The sequence below is a fragment of the Mustela putorius genome, unplaced genomic scaffold, assembly GCF_011764305.1.
Source record: "Mustela putorius furo isolate JIRA1106 unplaced genomic scaffold, ASM1176430v1.1 tig00000145_pilon_pilon_pilon, whole genome shotgun sequence".
Lineage (NCBI taxonomy): Eukaryota > Metazoa > Chordata > Mammalia > Carnivora > Mustelidae > Mustela > Mustela putorius.
The window spans coordinates 8,526,093-8,550,145 of NW_025421294.1; the positions used below are offsets into that span (position 1 = coordinate 8,526,093).

At 37.2% G+C, this 24,053-nt stretch overlaps 1 protein-coding gene across 1 annotated transcript in view; it reads right to left on the reverse strand.

Moving 5' to 3' along the window:
* ZSWIM6 (zinc finger SWIM-type containing 6) overlaps window positions 1-24,053 on the reverse strand; it is a 193,281-nt gene that overhangs the window by 71,309 nt on the left and 97,919 nt on the right. The gene's annotated exons all lie outside the window — the stretch shown is intronic.

Consider the following 24,053-nt stretch of genomic DNA (forward strand, 5'->3'; position numbering starts at 1 on the left):
ACACATTGATAGGATAAATTTGTTTATTTAATAATCCTTTATGTAACATGCATGACATATGCCCCAATACAGCAATGTCCATTAGCAATGTCTACTGGTGGAACTGCAAAGCCCATCAGATCTCATACATACCACAGTCTAAGTAACTCACAATAAGCTGATACACATGTAAGTTTGTTAAATAGGTTCACACACAGCAATGCAAATACGCGCGCACACGAGTATACAAAATCACCAAATGGAAAGGGGCTTCGCAACTTAAACTTAGAACAACACACAAATCCTCCACATCCTCCCTGACCAACAAGCCATGTGGCCACTGCTTATAATGGTCCAGACACGGGACATTGACCCCGCACACGCAACAACCTCCCCCGCCCCCAACCCTTGGATAGCCATAGAAAGAGCTCACAGACTTCTAAAAATTGCCTCCCACCACACTGCCAGCAGTCAGTCCTGGCCTGTGTGGCCGGTGGACAAAACTTCCTCTTTACGTTTCTATAAATATTTAGAAAGCTAATCCTAAATTTGGGGGAGGGGGGAGGGACTTCCCCTTAGTTTCACCTCTTTCTCTGATAGCCAAATTCAGAGGTAAGGACTAAAGGAGATCACTTGGGGAAACTTCTGGACACTGATCTACCTCAAGATTTTGGGTACCTGACAGAAACCTAATCTCCAAAAGGAAGCCTCTGGCTCTCTTTCAGCTTTCCACTATCTATGCTACTTGACTAAAGTTCACTGAGTAGGTCACCATCTTCATTCACAAAGAGAAAGATTTTTACCATGTGGGTTTGGAACCTGAGAGGGATGGCAGACATAGAACATGACAATGACAGCCAGATGATGCCTAAGATTCACAGGTTGGGGGGGGGCACCTGAACCCTACTTACTATCTTCCTCAAGGGATGATAATCAGGCCAGAGAGTACTCACTACTCAAAAAAATCTTTCAGAGTAATATAATTTCATCCTAATAATTCATATATAGTAACATAGTGGAAAGAGAAACGTGGTAATAATCATTACCAAATAAATAAATTTAAAAAGAACAATCCCTAAAGTTACTATTAAACTTCATGACAAGAAATTTATTGTAATATGATATATTTTGTTTTTCTTACAAAGGGATTATCTGTTTCAGAATGAGTATTCCAGTCTCCTTTACCTCTTTCAGTCAAGAACTTTTTTGAAAACAAGAATTAAAGATACACAGTGATGCTAAAATCGTATTTTTAAAAATTTTTAATGATTTTTTTCCCCATAAGGAATGTCGCAGAAAAAGTAAACACCCAAGAAAATTTCAAAGGTGAAGAATAATAAGGGAAACTTACCTTGTTATATACCAGATGTACTATAAGCATACAGTAATTTAAAATCCACAGGACAGGCACAGATTAAGATAGATAAAACAAACAGTGGATCATACAAGACAATTCAAAAAGTTCTCAAGTATATTCTGTACGTTTAGTGCAAGGGATCTCAGTATTTTCCACCCGTAACATACATATAGTGTACAAAGAAACCAGTAATCGCTATGGGGAAAGATTTATCATAAATTGACCATTTATAAAATTGATCCTTCCCAGCTTATCATCTTTCCTAGTCCACCAAAGTCAACATCTTTGTCTCTCCATGAAAGTAATATTGGAGAACTTCTCCAATCACAGGCAAAGTCAAGACAATTGAAGATCCAAGATCCAGACTAGTTAGTATTTAGTCTGTAAGGGGATAACTTAACAGGTGCTTCAAAACAGGCTGATTTAACTACCAAAGAAGAGCCCCTTATGGGGCGCCTGGGTGGCTCAGTGGGTTAAGCCGCTGCCTTCGGCTCAGGTCATGATCTCAGAGTCCTGGGATCGAGTCCCGCATCGGGCTCTCTGCTGAGCAGAGAGCCTGCTTCCCTCTCTCTCTCTCTCTCTGCCTGCCTCTCCATCTACTTGTGATTGCTCTCTGTCAAATAAATAAATAAATAAATAATCTTTAAAAAAAAGAAAAAGAAGAAAAAAAGAAAAGTGATGAATCCTTCACACAGTTTTACAGAAAAACTGTTTCAGATGTTAAGTTAGAAAGAAGTAAACTATATTGAATGCTGCTATCATGAAATGATGCCAAAGGTAAAAGTTATTATTCAGCTTCATTACAACAAATATTTATTAATCTCATACAGTCTTTTAAAAAGTAAATTATAGAATATTGTGACTGCCAATTTAATTCAAGGGGATATGTGCGAGCACACATATAAACATATACACATCTTACAGAGTAACACTTAATCTGATATCATCAAAGATTAAAAATTTTTTAAAGATTTTACTTATTTATTTGACAGAGAGAGAGAGATCACAACTAGGCAGAGAGGCAGGCATAGAGAAAGGGGGAAGTAGCCTCCCCACTGCACAGAGAGCCCGATGTGGCTGGATCCCAGGACCCTGGGATCATGACCTGAGCCAAAGGCAGAGGCTTAACCCACTGAGTCACCCAGGCACCCCAAAGATTAAGATATTTCATGAATGTTCATTTTCTAAGCAATTCTAGACATCTTTCAAGTATCCAAACTCCTTTAAAAATTCCAACCATTTTTTTTAGAAAGATTTTCTAATGTCTTAAGTTCTACCTTGCCACCCTAATCAGCTGACCATCTGGTGTTACCAAGTGACGGGGGCAACACTCCCTATAACAGGCATCTGCAGGAGACAGTATTTTTTTAAGTGGGCTTTTTGTTACTTTTTTCCACTGTCAGCCATCACAAGATCTCCTCTCCCATACAGTTAGTCTTTTTCATAGAAAATTCTTTCCCCTCAGGCCAGCTGTACCTCTAATTTGACTAGTTTTGTGGCAGCTATTCAATACTCTGGGGTTATTTGTATGGGGGCTCCCCCATTTTACCTTTAGATTAGGATATGTGATGTTGCTAGAGGTGATTGACTTCACTTTAAATAAAGGAAAATTACATACACATAAGTAAGAGCTGGTATGTTATTTTATAAGACTATGCAATACTAAGTCAGTATGCAGGAATTTCATCAGGCCTCCTTTTAGGATTGTGTGGTCCTCCTGATTTGAGAAACCTTTGAAATCCCAACTTACTCTCAGCTGGTACTAAATCATGCCAGAGCACCCACAGAGGAAACAAGAATACTCCTCCCTCAACTGCCTAGACAGCCCTTTCCTCCAGCCCTTACTCCCTACCCACAGCTGATTTTGTCTCTTGGGTTTCTGAAACAAAATAATGCTCCTAAAAATGGATTTTGCCTTTCTGGAGTTCAGGTAAACTTTGATGACCCACTGTTGTAGATTCACAAATACAAAATCTCTTTCTGGTATAGTTAACTGTTCTGTATGACAGAACTGAAGACAAAGAAAGGGGCAATTCTGCACTTCGTAGTAAAACATGGGCAATTAATTTTCAAAGAACTAAAACTGAAAAAAATTACATAAACCTTTTCTTATGTAAAAATATGTAAAAAAAAATACATGAACTTTTTTAATGCTTTTTATCTTAAACGTATTTACTTGACTTTCCAAAATACAATCTGTCAAAGACAGTTATCCCATAAGAGCAAACCTCACAGGGCAAATTGTCTCATCACCATCAGGTTTTATCAGTGAGCCCCAAAAAACATTTGTATCCACATTCTCAATCTCCGGACCAAAGAAAAACAAAGCAAAAATCAAGGCACGGCACTGTAGAAGCTTTGGTAGTTAGAGGCATTTTGATTCCCGCCAAGCTCTCTCACTTAAATGCTGTGTACTCTGGACACGTTATTTAACCTCTCTGAGTCTTCCTCTATTCATTTGCAAAATGTGGCTAGAAACACCTCCTCGGGTTGTTTTGAGGATTTAAATGAATTAACAGATGTAAAGCACCTGGCACATAGTAAAAGTGCTCATTAAATTTTATTTCTCTTTCCTTCCCTTCCCAGCTGGAGAACAGAGGAGGGGTGTAGGACACATTCCCTTCATGTACAACACTTTTTTTTTTTTTTAATCTTTGCTACTGGAATCTTGGAGGGGGGCTGGAGGTCTCGCGTGAGAAATGGCTTGTGACATAAGCGTGGCCACTGAAAATGTCTGAGGTAAGTGAGCCGGATGACACTAGAGGGATCGCTGCTGTTTGACAACAAAACCAAACATCTTCAGAGTCAGTTACACCTTTGTTTAATTCAGCTTTCCTTCCCCATTTTTCAATGAAGTTCCACCAGCACACAGTTAATTTTGTGCATAAGTATTACTTTATACACAGAGAAACCAGAAAACAATAGGGGAGAGATTTATTTTGTTTTAGTACCCATACACATTTCTACAATGTTATAATGCAGCGATTCTCAAAATGTGGTCCCCAAAACTCTTTCATGGGTTCTTAAAGATCATTTTTTCCCCATAATTCTACCTAGATGTCACTGACCTTTTAAACTCTCCCTCCCAAGCGTACATTTAAATTTTCCAGAGGCTACAGGATGTGTGATATCACAACAAAATGAACACAGGGACAGGAAAATCCAGCTCTTTCCACAAAGACAGACATTATGAAGATTTTCAAAAAATGTAATACAAAGACACCTCTTCCACTAAAATATCTTTTGCTTGGGGGCTACAGTTATTTTGTTCATAAAGGTATATTCTTTATTATTAAAGGTATGTTAACAACTTTATTACTGTTATTTGGTGAATAGGTTTTTTTTTCTCAGCTTTAATTTCAAACAGTAATAGGCATAATCCTCATAAGCAAAGGAGATGTGGGATCCTCAATCATTAAAAATGAATCAGAAAGACCAAAAACTGCAATTATAATGTGTTGCTAAGAAATGGAAAAAAAAAATACTCTTCATCAAATCATTTTTCAATGGCATTACTTGCACCTGGTCAGTAGTGAGTTAGACTCAGCAGAGAAACACTTAAGGGGCAAATTTCTCACCCATGAACACATATTCATATCATCTACATTAATCTCACATTAACAAGATTAAAGTTTCTAGAAAGCAAATATTTACTCCATCACTGATATTCTAAAATGAACTTTCCCTGAAAACTGATTTTCCTATCTAAAGTTGGATCCTCCGCAGCATTTTAAAGGGGACTAGAAGATGTGTGACACCAGACTGAAAAGACAACTGCTTTAAAATACACAAAGAATTTCTAAAGTTTGGCTATTTTGTGTGTGTGTATGCGTGTGTATATACATACATACATACATACATACATACATTCAGTTAACCGAAAAATGGCAACAAATGCAAAACATTAGAAAATTTCTAAGCAAAAACAAACTGGCAGACATGAAATAAACACACACTAAAAACTACTTCTTTCAGGGTACATTCTTTTCAGAAAAATATGCACCCTGTGCAGGAGGCGCTCAAGTAACATATTCTTTGTTGAAAAGGATTTAACAGAAGCACTGGTGTAGTACTTACACAAATACATCTTTCACCCTTTTCCTAAATAAAAAGAACCCCTGGGGAAATTAAAAGGCAGAAACCAAGGCAATGTAATGTTATGGCTGAAAGGGTGGTAAGGGTTATGAGAGGTTTTTCTGTATTATTAATTTTTTTAAGCTAAGTCTAAAAATGCAAAAGTGTTAACATTTAACACTCGCATAACAAAGTATTCACTGGTTGACTAAACCCATTATATTGGCTAAATGCAGAGTAACTAATAGCTGATTATGTGTCCCCTTGGTAAAACGGATGAGTTAATCATTGCCTCCAAACACCTAACTTTCACCTTTCCTAAGTCTGATAAATACCGCACACAACCCAACAACATGCCATGTTGCAATTATCAATTTAAAAACAAAAAAATCTAATTCAAATCAAGCACAGTTTCCTGATCGGTGACACAGATGTGATGGAGAGCCCAAGATGGCGGCACTAAACAACTCAAAAACTGACTTGTCTAAAGTATGATATTCCTTCTACAACTACATAATTTTCTCAAAGGGAAACCCTAAATTAGAGAGACTGCATCCTCTAAGCTGGCTAATTAAATTCTCTAGCCCTCATTTCTAATACTAAGCTTAAACAGCTTATAGAAAGACATTAGGAGATTTTTGCCGGCAATCACTAATGAAGCAGTTTCCGTCTTCCACAAAAATTATTTTTTAAAGGAAAAGCTTTATTTTTAAGTTCACCTTAAAAATGTCTATCTGGGATGGAATCACTCCTACACCTCATTAATATTTGAGAGAAAGACAATGGCAAATTAATGCAAAGACCAGACTGTAACCCACAGCACACCATATAAACAACATAAAAATTTACGGAGCGTGCACTGGATGGGTCCAACCAAAAGCTCCCAGCGGCATTCTGTTCAGCATCGCTTTTATTTTCTAGTTAATGTATATTCTTGCACCATTTCATATAAGGATCCATATGATCACAATAACTGTGTTATTAGATATGAATGGCAATAATTATTTAAAATTATTTCTAAAGAAAAAACACTTACCATTAATTTAGCTACCTGCAATAAGCACCTAGAAGGAGCATTAGTTTAAAGAGAATGCACTGAATTAAAAAAAAAAAACGAAAACAAAAAACAAAAAACCAACACATCATTCCTTGTCCTGCCAAATCTTGAAGGGCAGAACTAATTTTCCAGAATGCATTTCTGTATTTTAACATGTATATTTTAGGGAAGCAAACACTGTCTAGCCTCAGAATGGGAGGGATGGGAAGGGGTATAAACAAAATTAGGCAGAATTTGACTTATCTGCACAACTGTAAAGTTGCACAGTGCTTAGGAATTTTCATTATTTGTCCTATCTTCTAAATTCTACTTTCTTGGGTCCCAACCTTTTCTAATACAAGCAAAGTAGTTCTAGCCTTCCACCCTTCTTAAAGGCCAGATCAGACCAGCTCCCTTGCTCCATCTGCATAGCCCCCAACTCCTAAATGCCACCCCTACCATTCAGTGATTCCTCCTCTTCCCCTCCCCCACATGGTCTCTCACCTGGGTCTTCAACTTCAGAAGTACAAATTAAGTTTATTAGAGCCCTTTGATGTCCAAACACCAACTCTTAGCACCTCTACACACCTTTGTCTTACTTCCCAAGGTCCAGGGATCAAGGAGAGGACAGAACATCCTTTTCACCTGTCTATTTCCTGTTGTTGCTTACAGCCAAACCACCTTTAGAAATGCTTGGTTGTTTGCTTTAGGAGAGGAAGGTAAAGGGGAAACTCTAGAGACTAATTCTGTTTACCAGAGCCAAGAGCTAAGGAGAAAAAGTGTACTCAGAACAAGGAGGGGAGAACGCAAGCTTCAGTGGTCAAAATTCTCCACCCACACCCTGAAGCTCTGGGCCCAAGCCCTCAATCCCAGCATGAGCCCCCACATCTTGGCCCTAACCCAATTCCTAATGCCCAAGGCCCAGACTAGGACACACTTAGCTCTCACAACCATCCTGCAAAGTAGGCTATGATCATACTCCCCTTTTTACAAGCTGAGGTTGTCTCTGAGAGGTAGCAGTAAAAGACACTCTGAATTAATAAGGAGGGCTCTGAAAAACTGTTAGGAACATGGGTTTCTATAACCTAAGTGATAAATATGCACATGTAAAAACTCTCCACACCAACACATAAATGATCTAAAGGGATGAAAGGAGGCAAACTAACAGATCCAGATAGTAAGCCGGTTAAGGTTTAAGACCCTTGGAGGCAGGGCACTGTCTTTTATCTCTGTAGCCCAAAGATCCACAACAACTCCCAGACAAGCCTGGCCCTTTGTAACTGTGTCAGTGAAGGAAGTGATGGGGCTCTTCAAGATGTGCTTGCCCTGCCCTGCAAAAGTCACAAATAACTAAAAGCTTTGGCCCCAAGCCCAGGATACTTTAAACTTAACTAACAGTTATCTCTAATTTAGAGTCCACTCCCCTCTTACACTGCATTAAACTAGCAACAGAGGTCTGTGACATCATCTAAGACAGCAGGATCTATGGCATTTCCATCACAGAGGACTACCCTGAAGCAAACTTAAGAAGCATTTGTTAGATGAAAGAATGCACAAATCCTCTTAGGCTCTTGGTATGTGGGACATATAGAATGGGGCTTCTCGAATTGAAATGTGCATCAGAATCACCTGGAGAACTTGTTATCCTAGCGATTGTTGGGCCCCATTTTATGATCCCAAGTGATGCTGCTGCTGCTGCTGCTGCTGCTGCTGGCCTGGGGAACCAATGATGGAGATGATTAGAATTATAGCCTAAACAAGTCTTTTCTAGTCAAAATACACTTAAGTGAGCAAAGTAAACAGAACAGGAAAGAATATATACCTTGTCATTATAAAGAATGTAGACCATTTCTAGCTTATTATGTAACCTATATGCTCCCCAGTCCACAAAGTCAGGTATGGGATATTAAATTGGTCTCAGCATTAAGAAAGAAAAAAATTTTTTTTTAAATTCCAGTGTAACAAAAAAAATGTACTAATTGTTAATACTTATAACTACAACATCCTACTTTAAGAAAAGCCTTCATTCAAAATCTAAATTAAAACTTAAAAATTAAAAAGGGTATTTACTTTTACTAAGAGATCATTTCACAATGTACCATGGATTCCTCATAACTGATGATTCTTTGTGTATTCAAAACAACCAACTGGGTGCCTGGGTGGCTCAGTGGGTTAAAGCCTCTGCCTTGGGCTCAGGTCATGATCCCAGGGTCCTGGGATTGAGCCCCACGTTGGGCTCTCTGCTCAGCAGGAAGCCTGCTTCCCACCCGCCCCCACCTGCCTCTCTGCCTACTTGTGATCTCTCTCTGTCCAATAAATAAATAAAATCTTTAAAAAAAAACCAATTAATGAAAAAAATAATGCAACGACTTTAGTAAAATATTTTTTGCCTGTATGAAAAAGTCAGAGGCAACAGAAAATACAGGATAACATGTGAGGATAACAGGTGAGGTAGTACTTCAGAATTTCCTTCCAATTAAACACATCTGCATTAAATAACTTCAGACAAGTCACTTAGCCTTGTTTTTTTTTTTCATCTGTTAAAAGGGATTAATAATACCTATCTTCCAGGACTGCTGTAAGGAGTAGAACTGACAATATATGTTAACCACCACAAGTATTCCTTGTATGGAATGCCTGCTATCGTCATGATTGTAATGGAAATATAATGCTCCTGGAAGCTTGGCACATTCAACGTGTACAAAAACCCTAGACTTTTGGCGAGAGCTTGTAAGCTGTTGAAAATGCCAAGCTCCCAGGAGCATGCTAGCATTTCCATTACAATAATGGACAAAGGTTGTTGTTATTGTAGTAATTCTACTCTAATATATTCATATTTCCAAATTAATGGAACTATCATTTTAAAAAAATTTGTCCACATTTTATATAACACATTCTTAAAATCTGAACTGATTCCAAACGGGAGGAAAGAAGGAAAATTAGAAGACTTAAGTTTGTCTCAAAATAACTTCCTAGTTTCATTAAGCAATTTTTCACTCCTACCTTTAAAGATCTCTCTTCCAAAATGTATAACACCTTTTTTTTATCTCTAATGTTTACCTTCCATGTCAAGGTACTTAAAATTAGTTTTACAGTTCAAGTCCATCTTGTCACTGAGCTGGAAACTAATTTAAAGTTGGATGCAACCATAAGGAAACTTGCAGTTCTTATTATGGAAGAAAAAGTGACCACAGCTTTTCATTCCCAGTTAATTTATGGCCTGATGAGCAGAGTGAAGTTAGAGCTTCTGGTCTCTTCAAAGAATCCCAAGGAACACTAGGGCTTGCCAGGGCTTTAAGTATTGTTATTTCCCTGTATATGGAGATCCACCTGAGAAGAAAATCTTCTTTGTTCTATGTGTATGCCTTTAAGAACAGTGAGTAGATAGATGGCTTTTATACCTTGGCTAAGTAGTACATTTTTTCCCCTTTAGTATATAGTAATAAAAGAGAAGCAAAGAGACCAGTAACCTGTTCAGAATGAAGATGAAATTTACTAAGATATTCCTACTCATATCTTGGCTCAGTGTGATTACGGATTTTTTTTTGGTGTGGGGGAAGTGCTCTTCCTAAAGTTTCTACAGTGAATATAAATTATTTAAGAGATACAAAAGTGCTATTAGTAAAATCAAAAAGGTTCTCAGTCTTCTTGAGGGAAAAAATATGCCATATAAATTATGTCCAACACATGTTCTGGAAGCCTGGTAATGACCACACACCAAGTATAAACACTGACAGTCATCATCAGTGAGGCTCTGCCCTACAGTCTGGCCCAGCCTATTTTACCAACAGGACACTCCAAAGTTCTCTTAAACTCACAGATGCCCAGTCCTCTGGTGCGATTCAGCCACTTTCCAGAGAAGAAGATGGATTACAGCACTCAAGGTAAACAAGGCAGAGAGAGACTGGGCTCCTGGTTCTAATCTCAGCCATTATCTAATGTCTGCCCCATGGGCAAGTTGCTTCATATCTTATTTCTTGTTCTTTTTTCTTTTCTATTGCATTAATTAAGGAAAATAGATTATATTATACGATTTCTAGAAAATTAGGAAGGTAGACAGCAGTAATGGAGAGTATTTATGACAAGACAAAGGGTGGTCATTGTCACACTCACTCGCACAAGACTTTTGACTTGACCTGGCTGCCACAGAGTTGAAGCAAGGGTCTTCTCAAAGCACATCAAAGTTATGGCCCAGGGAAGGAGAGGAAAAAAGGGTAAATACTGTTATTGCTGTAGTTATGTATAATACGTAACACACTGGCATGGGGGGAGTATTTTTATAAACACTGAAATTCAATATAAAAGTAAACACTTAATTTTTACCTATGTTAAGTTTTAACCATCTGCCTACAACGGATATTCTTTTTTAAGATTTTATTTAAGACAGAGAGGCACAGAGAGAGAGAGCATAAGCAGCAGGGAGGGGCAGAGGGAGAAGCAGACTTCCTGATGAGCCAGGAACCTGACTTGGAGCTCGATCCCAGATGCAGAGATCATGACCTGAGCTGAAGGCAGACACTTAACCAAATGACCCACCTAGGCACCCCTACAACTGATATTCTTAATGCATGATAGCTTTTTGTGTTCTATAGCTAGGAACCAAATTTAATCTAAAAAATTCTATGATTGCATAAATATAGGTTAAGTTTATACAAAATCTGTAAGATATAGAAAAATAAACATGAAAGTCCATTAAAAATGAAATGAAATTAATGCATCAAATCATCTTGTCTGCCTTCACCACCTAAATGGCAGTATTCTTTCCCTTCCCATCCACTAATTATGAACATGAGTGGCTATACAATTCAACAATCACTTCCCTAATCCCCTCACTTGGTAACAGGTAATGTACAAGGCTCCAGAGAAGTATCCATGAATAACAGATGGGGTCCAGTTCTGAGAATTCACTGGATTATTAGGCCATTGATACCTAAGAAGTCAGATCAAAGCTGTATTGAGAAATAAACAAGAAGAAAAACAGAGTACAGACCCCCATTTCCCAAACTGAGTTCTATATAAATCAACAGGTATTCCTCGATAGGGAAGAGGGGAGGATGGTGTTCCATAATGTCATGCAAGTTTGGATTAAGTTGCATCCAGCATCACCCTTCTGGAGACTGAGAATGTACCTCAGAATGGTAACAGCTCTGAGAACTTACATAATAAGCAGAGTCCTACTGAACTTTATTTACTAGAACTTCACTTTTTTAAAAGATTTATGTATTTTAGAGAGAGTGAAAGGGAGAGAGAGTGTGTGTGAACACAGCCGGGAGAGGGAGAGAGAGCATACAGCAGTCTCTGCACTGAGCACAGAGCCCAACTCGGGGCTCAATGTCACAACCCTAAGATTACAACCTGAGCAGAAACCAAGACTATGCACCACCCAGGCACCACTATTTACTAGACCTTTATATATATTTTTTAAGATTTATTTATTTATTTTGACAGACAGAGATCACAAGTACGCAAAGAGGCAGGCAGAGAGAGGGGAAAGCAGGCTCCCTGCCGAGCAGAGAACCTGATGCGGGGCTCGATCCCAGGATCCCAAGATCATGACCTGAGCCAAAGGCAGAGGCTTTAAACCACTGAGTCACCCAGGCACCCCTATTTACTAGAACTTTAAGGAAGAATGGTAGTATCAGGTCTAGAACAGCAATAGGAAAAGAAAGGGAACAAAGGAAAAAAAGAAGAGAAAACACGTATTTCAAGGAAAGCAGTAGGATTGCTCAAGTAAAGGCTCAACTGAGAGTTTAGAATCGTATATCAACATGAGCCAATTGACAGGCTTTTTGTCACTTTTCTCCAAGAGTTTAAAACAACTCAGATGTGAGTAGCTTCAAGGCTGGAAATGTCTCATCAACAATACTTCCCTTCTACCATTAAAGTACTAATTATTTATTGGGAAAAGTAAGCCTATTGTTGAAAGTCAATCTTCATATAAGGCAATACAAAAGAAAGCACACTAACTTTGTTATCTGCACCAGAATTTGAGATTTAAAAGTTCATCTGGCATTCTCCCAACTAGAAGTATCTATTAATATTCAATGAACCAGAATACCAGACACTCTCAACCCATAATGGTCAAGGAAAGTGTTTACAATATTTTACCTCCAAATCCTAGAAACATGAGTGGCAAAGCTCACATATCTATTTGAGAGAAGACCCGAGAGAGTCCAACATGCAAATCCTGCACTAGAGTCTATTCCATAATACAAAGGAACAGTACATGGTGTCCAATGAAGGAGGGACTGTTAAGATCTTGATGGTATGCCTAAGTACGTAGCACAGCACCTGGCATATATCGTATGATCAGTATTTGAGTGGCGAATAAATAATGAAAATATAAAAATTTTATTTAGTAGAAAGGTCAAATGAAATCTGAATACTCTATACGGAATTGCTCTGGTATGAAAAGCTGCAAGAGAGTAAAGTCTGAAAACAAATGATCTATGTGCCTTATCATACAGGAAGGGTATGTGAAGGAGTAGTTAGTGAGAATTAAATTCTTACTATAGATAATTGCCCTGTTTAAGTGCGACTTTTTCAAAATCTCACAAAAGTGACACTAATAATAAATATACAGTATTTTATTTTTTTTTAAGATTTCATTTATTTATTTGACAGAGAGAGATCACAAGTAGGCAGAGAGGCAGGCAGAGAGAAAGAGAGAGAGGGAAGCAGGCTCCCTGCTGAGCGGAAAGCCCAATGTGGGACTCCATCCTAGGACCCTGAGATCATGACCTGAGCCGAAGGCAGCGGCTAAACCCACTGAGCCACCCAGGCGCCCCAAATATACAGTATTATAAATAACAACTTGGTTGTATTTATTTCTTCTGAAAACAAAGTATTTATAATACACATGAACAGACAGATTCCCTTTTAGACGAGGAAAGTATTTCTGTTGGGACGTAGTATTCGTTAACATTAAAGAAAGAATCAGAAAAATACAGGTATTGGCCCAGAGTTCCAACCACAATTTTCCTCTCAACATCAAATAACTGTTAAATAAAATGGTTTATGAATAATGTGATCTAGGGGTGCCTGGGTGGTTCAGTGGGGTAAGCCTCTGCCTTCAGCTCAGGTCATGATCTCGGGGTCCTGGGATTGAGCCCAACATCAGGCTCTCTGTTCAGCGGGGAGTCTGTTTCCTCATCTGTCTCTGCCTGCCTCTGCCTACTTGTGATCTCTGTCAAATAAATAAATAAAATCTTCAAAAAAAAAAAACCTTATAATACGATCTTGTGTTACCAAACATTAGGATCTTTTTAAAAAATTAATAATTTTTAAAATAGAAAACAGAACTCCTGTGCCAAATTTTTGAATACCATTCATTTTAAATAAGAAATGTAAACCCAAATGTCTTCAAATATTTGAGTGCTAATTAAGTACCAATTATGTATATAGTAGATTAATGTGTTTTTCAGAATCAAAATAATGTGCCTAAGGATTGTCGTTATAATTGAATAAAGAAGTGACCTGGGAAAGAGACTTGAGTTTTAATCCCAGCTCTGCCACTAATTAGCAATTTGACCTTCAGTCACTGGCCTCATTTTCCTATCTGCAAAAAGAGGCTAAAGGACTAAAGCAGTGGTCCCTTACTTTGGGGGGGGGGGGTCCTTTCAGTACCTAAAAAAGAGCAAGAGATATTATGCGGAGTGTTTCAGAGTTCAAAATCTATTCTCTTCATTTATTTATTTAAAGGGCATCCTAGTAGATCTCCTTACAAACCCTCAAATTCTAAGCTTTACATTTTATACACACACACTCTCTCTCTCTCACGTTGAAAATATGTATACTCACATTCAAAACAGCTGATGAAAATCCAGACTTTCACCTCAAATTATTTTTTTCTTTGGTTTACAGTAGACTTACAGGGACTTGGTTTTTTGGGGTTTTTTTTAAGAATTTAATTGTGGGTACCTGGGTGGCTCAGTGGGTTAAGCCTCTGCCTTCAGCTCAGGTCATGATCTCAGGGTCCTCAGATCAAGTCCCGCATTGAGTCGCATCAGGCTCTCTGCTCAGCAGGAGGCCTGCTTCCTCTCTCCCTCTCTCTCTGCCTGCCTCTCTGCCTACTTGTGATCTCTCTCTGTCAAATAAATAAATAACAATCTTTTTTTAAAAAGAATGTAATTGTATTTACTATGTATATTTGGTTCATTTTTAAGGAGTTTAGAAGCAACTGGAATACAAGTATCCACTTACTTGGAGGTAACCAAACTTACTCAGGCTCAAGAGGCTGTATTACCCATTCATAAAAATAGGAGACTTCAAATTTACATACAGCTCACATAATACTGGGCATCAAATGACAAAACAAGAATAATTCTAGAAGAGGTTTTTAATGGGAATTAAAGGAGAAAAATAATGACCAAAAAAGGACATCATATATATGATCCAATGACTGATGACAACTCTATTACCTCATAAATACACATATTAAATGCAGACAAAAGTATAATACTTCAACAACGTAAGAGACCACTCCAAAGGTACCTGGTCTAGTCTTTCATCAATCGGAATTAATATGTTTATAAAAGCTACTTTAATCAATCAGAATTAATAGATTTATAAATGCTACCTAAAATACAAATATATTGGAAATGCTGTGAAATGAAACGCCACAGTATAAAACAAAACAAAAAAAAACCCTGAGGAATGAACTGCACAGCCGTTTTCAAATTCTGGAATTTTGAGGCGAAGGTAAATGGCCATACATTTATAAATCAAATACATTAGCTTAACAAAAGTTTCATCATAATTCAAACTAACTTCCCGGAAGAGTATGAAGCCTGCTATTTATTGACATAAATTTGCCTTTTTCACGTAGAAAGGTAGTGAGAAATTGTAAAACAGAAACCTATTTCCCTGCTTCAGAAACCTACAAATGTTAGGACTGTAAAATAGAGGTATAAAGACATGATAAATGATAGCTGCATTAGTATCTTTTACTAGTCTACCTGGTCCTTTTCTTTTACTTCTCTCCCTCTCTTAACATTTGTTCTAATTCTTTCCACACTTTCAACCTCTGCTAAACACATTTGTACCTTCCCTCATTCCCTTATCCTTTACTCCATTTGGAAAAGGCTAAAAAGAGAATCTCTTCTGGGTCAGGTATATTCCCCAGCAACCCCAAACTCCACGTGGGGTTATAAACAAACTGGGGATATCTGGAGTTACTCTGAGCCTAGAAATCCTTTCTTCCTCTGGAGACAGTGCTGCAAGTCTACTAGGTGTACAAGTCTAAGCTGACCTTTTTTTTTTTTTTTTTAAACATATCAAAATTCAGCATTTTGTTAAACAAGAAAATGAAAAATCTAGGCAGGCCAGAGAAATGTTAGCCTTAAATTAATTTCTAAAACACTAAAGAATCCTACTTTATTTTATTCTCTTTGATGATTCTCCCTCAAAGAAATTTTGGGGTTTTTCCGAAATAAATATATAAAAATTGTATTCACTCTTTCTTTTTGAGAATGCCTCTGATACATTAAATCTTCCTAGGAAACTGAATTCTCCTGATATAAAAATGACAGCCATACTTAAAGATATAATGTATGTTTAAGGGAGAAAACCAGAAATGAAAAGTTGATACCTTAAAAGACTAAACTATGGCAAAATCAGATTAAATGAGTAACCAATTTTCATGTTCGTGGCCCCACTAAAACAGTAGTTCTGTATGCTCAAAAATTTTGGCTCTTAATAATTTCTCAGAACAAAAGTTTCAGCCAGAAAAACTGAGGAAAGACTGATTCCCTAAATCAGCATTTTCATTTTACCAGGTTGATGAAAATCTTTCAAAAATGTATCAACACTTCCTAAACTCCCTGAACAGTATCAAAAAATCTAATTTCATACTTGCTTGATGGCTCAAGATTACCATCACGAACAACATTTACTAGGCTACATCCTCCCAATAATGCCCTCAAGGCCTTGCTCAGCAGGGTTACTGGCCCTTTAGAAGAAGAGCTAAGGGCAACTGCCCCGCTGGCCTAGAGCCCGCTCAGGCTCTTTTTCTCTCTCCTTCCTTGCAGAAATCAGGTGCCCCTTTCTCATGCTTCCATTTATCTTAATAGTTGCATCCCCACTTTCACCCCCGCCAAGTTCTTCTAAAATGCTGGTTTACATCCTCTAAGAGTTTGGAAACTAGATAACCATTGTTTTTAGAGCTGTGTAGAAGTAAGAGTAAATGACCTCTGAATAGAGGCCTGAGGTTTTCTTTTGTGAGGCAAGTGCTTAATCTTGAGTCTTGATAATTGGTGGATTTAGCTTGGTAGCTTCAAAAGCCCACCTTTTGTCCCCGTTTGTTCTCAACTGTATCCCACAGAGAGAATGAGAGAAATTAATAAGATTAATTAATTAATTAGATTAATTAGAGAAAACAAATACAGTACTTCTTTCCATAAAAGTGCCATAAACTCAAAAAGGTAAATTCTTAAAGTACTTCTCATTACTAGAAACACATGCTGTAACTGCATGTCTGATTACTTTAATCACTACTGCCAGCAGTAATGAAAGTGAACTTATTTATCTATCAGTCACCACACAAATCTCACTTTCTCTCAGAAAAAAAAAATCACTTTTTAGATAAACATACACTAATAACATAAGAAGGCTCTATGATTTTTTTTTTAAGTATTTCATTTATTTCTTCGACAGAGAAAGACACAGTGAGAGAGGGAACACAAGCAGTGGGAGAGAGAAGCAGGCTTCCTGCAGGACAGGGAGTCCGATGAGGGACTCCATCCAAGAAGCCTGGGATCATGACGTGAGCTGAAGGCAGACGCTTAACGCTTAGCTATGATGTTTTTTCAAGAGAAAAACCAGATCTTGGTTTCTAAATACCATTCTGCAATAAAAGGAAGCAAAGCTTCTTAGAAAAATAGCTGATTCTAAGCCCAGGAAGAAGAAAATACTAATAGTGCCAGAAAGGAAGTGCTTAGACAAAATTGAGCAAACTGTCCCATCCTGAAAGAGTTCTCTTAGCCTGGCTGCAACTGTTTGAGCAACAAAATGAATAACCCTAGATTATATAACTCATGTGAGTCCATACCGATATATATTATTGAATAAATAAATAAGTGGAAAAGGGACACATCTTCTCTACAGAAGAATTCTAACTGATAATGTAAAAGGACTGAAGAAAATAAAAACCATACTTAGAACAACTCCAGCAATATCTGGTGCAGGCATGATACACTGACAATGATAAAATTAGTGGGTAAAGCCTTAAAAAGAATATATTTGCACAATCTCAAAGTATTTCCCCTCCAGATATGTAACTATGGTGGTTTTAGCATATATCCACAAATTCTTTGATACTCCTCCCTCCAATAGGTGGAGTTTAATTCTCCTCCTCCTGAATGTGGCTTGGGGTTTAGTGATTTTTTTGTAATGAAAAGCAAAAAACCTGTGGCTTTAGGGGCACCTGGGTGGCTTAGTCAGTTAAGTATCTGACTCTTGGTTTCAGCTCAGGTTGTCATCTCAGGGTCTTGAGACAGAGATCTGTGTTGAGTTCTGTACTCAGTCAGCATGAGATTCTGTCCTTCTTCCTCTTCTGCCCCTTCCCTGGCCCTCAATCTCTATAAAATAAAAAAAAAAATCTATCTCCAACCTGTGGGTTTATAGTGGACAAATGAGTCTGATATCACCTTAAGCAAGTGATCAAGGTTATCATGACCAATAATAAGTTATGTTGCTATCAACATACCCACCTGAAATGATGCAGTCTGTAACACTGTTACTTATGTGATATTCTTGCAAAAAATGCACAGCCTCTATCTAATCATGAGGAAAGTATCAAACAACTCAAATTGAGGAACACTGTAAAAAGCACCTGCCCAGTACTCTTCAAAAGTGGCAAGGTCATGAAAGACAAGGAAAGACCAATAAACTGTCACAGATTAGGGGAGATGAAGGAAACACAATGAATAAAAACATTATGGTATCCTGGACTGGATTATCAAAGAAGAAAAGATATTAGTAGAAATGCTGGAAAAATCTGAATCAAGTCTGTACTTTAAAGTACTGCACCAATGTTAATAACTAAATTGTGATAGAAGTAGCGCAGTTACATAAGACATTAACATTAGGGGAGGCCAGGTAAATAGCAATGGGAATTCTCTGTACTATCCAACTTTTCTGTAAATCTGAACTTATTTCAAAAAGGAAAGTTTAAAAAAAAAATCCCCTAAACTTGATATGGTTACTTAGTATGGTTATTACCTAGGTCCTAGCAAACAGGTCACAAATATCTAAGCCACAAAGATCCTCTGGGCCACTTTAATATAAATTCCTAATATTACAATTTAAAGATTAACAGGGCTTTCCATATCAAGAGAAAGAGCAGGAAGACTCTAGAGAAATGTGTGGCCAATTGTATGTCAGAGACATGAAATAATGTTCAAAGCAGCTTTGTAATAGAAAACTGGCAACCTATATATCCATCAGCAGCGGATTAGTAATATTCATATGGTACAATACTACACAGCTGTGAAAATGAATGGACTACAATCCATCTGAGTTTGTTCTTTCATTTATTGAGGTATAACTGACATAATAGTCGTTTCAGGTGTAGGTGTAAATCCTAATGATTCAATATTTGTATACACCACAAAACAATCATCACAGTAAGTCCAGTTAACATTCTAACCATACATAGTTATAATTTTTTTTCCCCTTGTAATGGTAACTCTTAAATTCTACTCTCCTACCAACTCTCAAATACCCAGTCACGGGCAACATGTTACTTATTACATCCCTATGACTCTTCAATTTATAAGAGGTCTGTACCTTTTCACCCCCTTCACCCATTTAGCTCAATCCCCACCTTCCCCCACCGCTGAACAACCACCAACACATTCTTTATCTATAAGCTTGATTTATTTTTTTATATTCCACACATAGAAGAGACCATACAATATTTGATTTTCTCTTAGTTCACTTAGCATAATACCCTCAAAGTTCATTCGTTATCATCAATGGCAAGATTTCTCTTTTATGACTGAATATGCCGTATGTGTGTCTGTGAGAGAGAGAGAGAGAGAGAGAGAGATCTTGGCTATAACAAATTGTGTTTCAATGAATATGAATCTTTTTAAGTTAGCTTTCATTTCCTTTGGAAAAATACCCAGAAGTGGAATTGCTGGACCAGTTCTATTTTAAAATTTTTTTACTAACCTCCACAGTGTTTTCCACAGTTGCTGCACTAAATCACATTCCTAGCAGTAGTGCATGCACAAAGGTTTCCTTTTCTCCTCCACATTCTTGCCAAGAATTTTTGTCTTTTTGATAATGGTTATTTTAACAGGTATGAGGTGATAGCTCATTGTGGTTTTGATTTACATTTCCCTAGCAATTACTGATGTTGAGGATCTCTGTACTTGATAGCCATTTTTTAAGTCTTCTTTGAAAAAATGTCCATTCATACCATCTTCCCATTAATCAGTTTTTTCTGCTACTGAATTGTATGAATTCTTTTATCATTTTTAAAATCCGAAAATTCTATCTGCATATTTTCTCTCACTTTAAAAGGTTGCTTTTTTATTTTGTTAATGATTTCCTTTGCTGTGCAAAAGCTTTATAGTTTGATATAGTCCCACTTGTTTATTTTTGCTTTTGTTGTTTTTGTTTCTGGAGTCAGATCCTAAAACTCATCACCAAAACCAATGTCAAGGAGCTTACTCTGCCTATGTTTTCTAGTTTTATGGTTTCAGGTCTTACACAAAAATCTCTGGTAGATTTTATTTTTGTGTATGGTATTTTATTATTTAGCATGTGGCTGCCCAGTTTTCCCAACACCATTTTTTGAAGAGACCATACTTTCCCCACTGCATTTTCATGGCTCCTTTGCCATTAACTGACATATATGTAGGTTTATTTCTGGGTTCTCTAATTCTGCTCCACTTATCCGTGTGCCTGCTTTTATGCCAACACCATACTATTTTGATTACTATAATTCTGAAATCAGGGACCATGATATGGCTCCAACTCTGCTTTACTTTCATAAGAAAGCTTTACTATTTGAGGTTTTTAGTGCTTCTATACATATTTTAGGATTGTTTGTTTAGGATTGGTTAGGATTGCCTATTTCTGGGGAAAATGCAATCACGTCTGTTTTGATGAGTCTCAAAGTGTACTACTTTGAAGGAGAAAAACTAAAAACTTCAAGTTACAGTATATAAAAACATAGGCAGAATATTAAATGAAAAAATATTAAGTCAAGGAAATTATTCATAGGTAGGAAGTAGGAAGTAAAGTAAAGGCGTCCGAGAAGAATATATAAAGGGCTCCAAAGGTACCAGTAATATTATACTTTTAAGGTGATTAGTGGGTACACAAATTTATTGTTTTGCTTTATAATTCGTACACCTATTATATTCTTTCATATATTTAATTATAAAAGGGGTTAGGAGAAAGTTTATCTTTTTAAGTTTTACCTTATAAAAGAGCCTGCCAACTAAACATAATTCATTAAGTGCTCTAATTTTTCACTCTATAAAATTCCAAACTTAAAGGTAACATCTGAGGCACCTGGCTGGCTTAGCCGGTTAACCGTACAACTGTTGATTTTGTCTCAGGTCATAATCTCAGCGTCCAGCCTGGTGCTCAGTGGAGTCTGCTGGAGATTCTCTCTTTCCCTCTTCTTTGCCCCTCCCCCCACCATATAAAATAAATAAATCTTTTTTTTTTTTAAGATTTTATTTATTTATTTGACAGAGAGAGAGATCACAAATAGGCAGAGAGACAGACAGAGAGAGAGATGAGGAGAAGCAGGCTCCCTGCTGATCAGAGAGCCCCATGCGGGACACAATCCCAGGCCCCTGGGATCATGACCTGAGTCAAAGTTAGAGGCTTAACCCACTGAGCCACCCAGGCGCCCCTAAATCTTTTTTTTTAACAAATCTTTTTTTAAAAGGTTACTTTTATTTTCCAAACCTAGAAAATAGCCATTTCTGAAAACATTTGCAGAAAGTATGTCACCCATTCGAGGCCTACAATGTAAAGCAAGTTTAGTTAATAAAGTCCAATGTTACATTAAGAAATCTACCCTTCCTCCATTTAAAAGAGCTGTTTCCATTATCTCTATTACCATTCTGGAATAAAGTATTTTTCCCTCTACAAAAGTAAGAAGTTTGTATATGCTAGAAAAGATAATTAAGAGAAACCCACCTGGGCAGAAAGCACATAATTCTGAATACTCTTGGCCCCCTTACTACCAGACCAAAGTTAATGCCACATTATGATTAAAACATCTTCAGATTTTGAAATATTTTATGCACCTCATTTTCTAAAAGCCACAAGTTATTCATAAAAGGCTCTCAAAATCAGGCATCTGCCTTTGGCTCAGGTCATAATCCTGGAGTCCCGGGACTGAGTCCCACATCAGACTCTCTGCTCAGCAGGGACTCTGCTTCTCCCGCTGACTCTCTTCTCTCATGTTCTCTCTCTCTCCAAAACAAAAAAAACAAAACAAAACAAAAAAAAAAACCACACCACCAACAAAAAAAACCTCTCAAAATCAAATATTAGGATAGGATTTTTTTGTTTTTTTTAAAAGATTCCTACAGTAAATGCCATGGGTTAGTTACCACACCTCGGTATAACAGTATAAAAAATTCAACATAAAGGCACTTCCTTCAACTTTCTAATTATTTCTGTGACCAAAAATAATAAAAACTGGTTTGTACTAAATACAAAACACTAAAGTGGGCCGAGGCTCAACAGCCACACCTAATTATAGCTATTTCCAGCAGAGAAGACTGGCCAAAATCCATCACTATGACAAGCCTAAGCTGTAAGTTATCAAAAGTATACTTATAAAGTGCTAACTCTGGTCAGCATTAAACTATTTTTTAAATGTAAATTAGTTCAGTCTAAATTTATTATATCCTTCCTCAGTGAGAAATACTTGATATTTCATATGAAAATAATTATTTACTTAATTGTGCTGTAAGGTCAAGTTCTGAGTTCAAAAGAAAAAATTCCCACCAAACACCCAGAGCATACAAAAGTAACCAAGGTGAATTTTTAAAACCACCTTTCCTTTCATAGGGGCATTTTATTGCATTGTGAAATTTTGTTTTTGAAAAACTATAAAATTGAGAAATTAAGGTCACTGGAGAAATAAAAAGAAAATAAAAAGAACCCACAGAAGGTTTTATTACTTCTACTTATTACAGGTCTCTTGAAATAGGAACAAACTTTTAAAAAATGTACTTAATAGGACTATAATTTGAAGCACCGTTATGATTAAAAAAAAAAAAAAAACAACACGTATAGTCTAGTTAGTCTATCAATCTAAATTACTCTAACATTTGTACCCTGACTTCCTGAATCTAACTAAAACATTCCTGCCTTGATGCCAGTTTCCTAGTCAGGCTTTCTAAAAAGACTAAGGAAGGAATCTCAAGTTTCCCAAACTGAGCATAAGCCAAAATGCAAACACTACCTCTTCCCTGCAGTTTTAAGCAGTTAACACTCAGGATAAATCACTCCTAAATCAAAGCAGTTTTTCTTGATCACAATGACAACAAGCACAGTAGCCAGCTGGTCAGTCTTAGGGAGTCAGCATACTTTTAAGGTAACAGAAGCTTCAAACTATAGTTCCTGGAAACAGACTTCATGAAACCACATTATCTTTAAATAAATACACTGCAACTGAATGAAGTAAAATTATAGGTAGCTCTAAGAAATATATCTCACCACTTAAGTGTTCCCAAAATGACCAATGGCAAGCAAAGTTTCCTGGGGTTCCTCCTCCCTGCCCTTATTTATTTCTCCCTTGAGTGCTGGCTTATCCCTGGCTCAAGCATCACCTTCATGAATAGTTTTTTCTCAGTTCATGAGGTAAAGGTATTATTTGCTTTCTATACTACTTAGTACTTTGGAGTCTTGTAAATATTAGTAACAACAATAATCATCAGCTGATTATGCAGGTCAAATATTTAAAGTTCACAGAAGTGTTAACCATTAGAGTACCAGGAAGTGATTAAAAAAATAAAAATAAAAATAAAAAACCCTACCAACAGCAGCCTGTAACTGTCAGAGGGCTTTATTAACCAAACTGAGGGAAAATGTGTTAAGGGTGGCAATCAAGTAGAATGCATACTTTTTTAAGCATCCTTTATTTGTGATACTAATGATTTCTTTTTTTAGTAAATCATACAAATGATAAATCATTTCAAGTGAAAATACTCAAGTCTCTGGGATGTGTCCCCATTTGTTGCCACCCCTTCCCCTTCCCAGCAGAATGGGAAAGCTGATGAGTCAAACTCAAACCATCCACAGCCATCCATGTCTCCTGCCTTCAGTGATACCCATTTCATAGATGGGGCATAGCAGAATGAGCAAATTGCCATTTTTCTTCCCACCTGATACTACCAAACTGTTGGAGGGGGAAAAGTCAGTGGAAAAGATAATCCAAGAAGAGCAGCAGAGAGAAAGAAGGAAGACAAAGAAGAAGCTGAGGATGTCAGAAGACAAGAGGCTTATGGGATGCTACTAGGTTCAGAGCTTCTAAGAAGCAGTAGAGGTTTACCAGTTTGGAACACATGATGTTTCTAAAAAGGAAAGTGTTCTTTCATTCCAGTGAAGTACTTAGCAGTCAGTCCA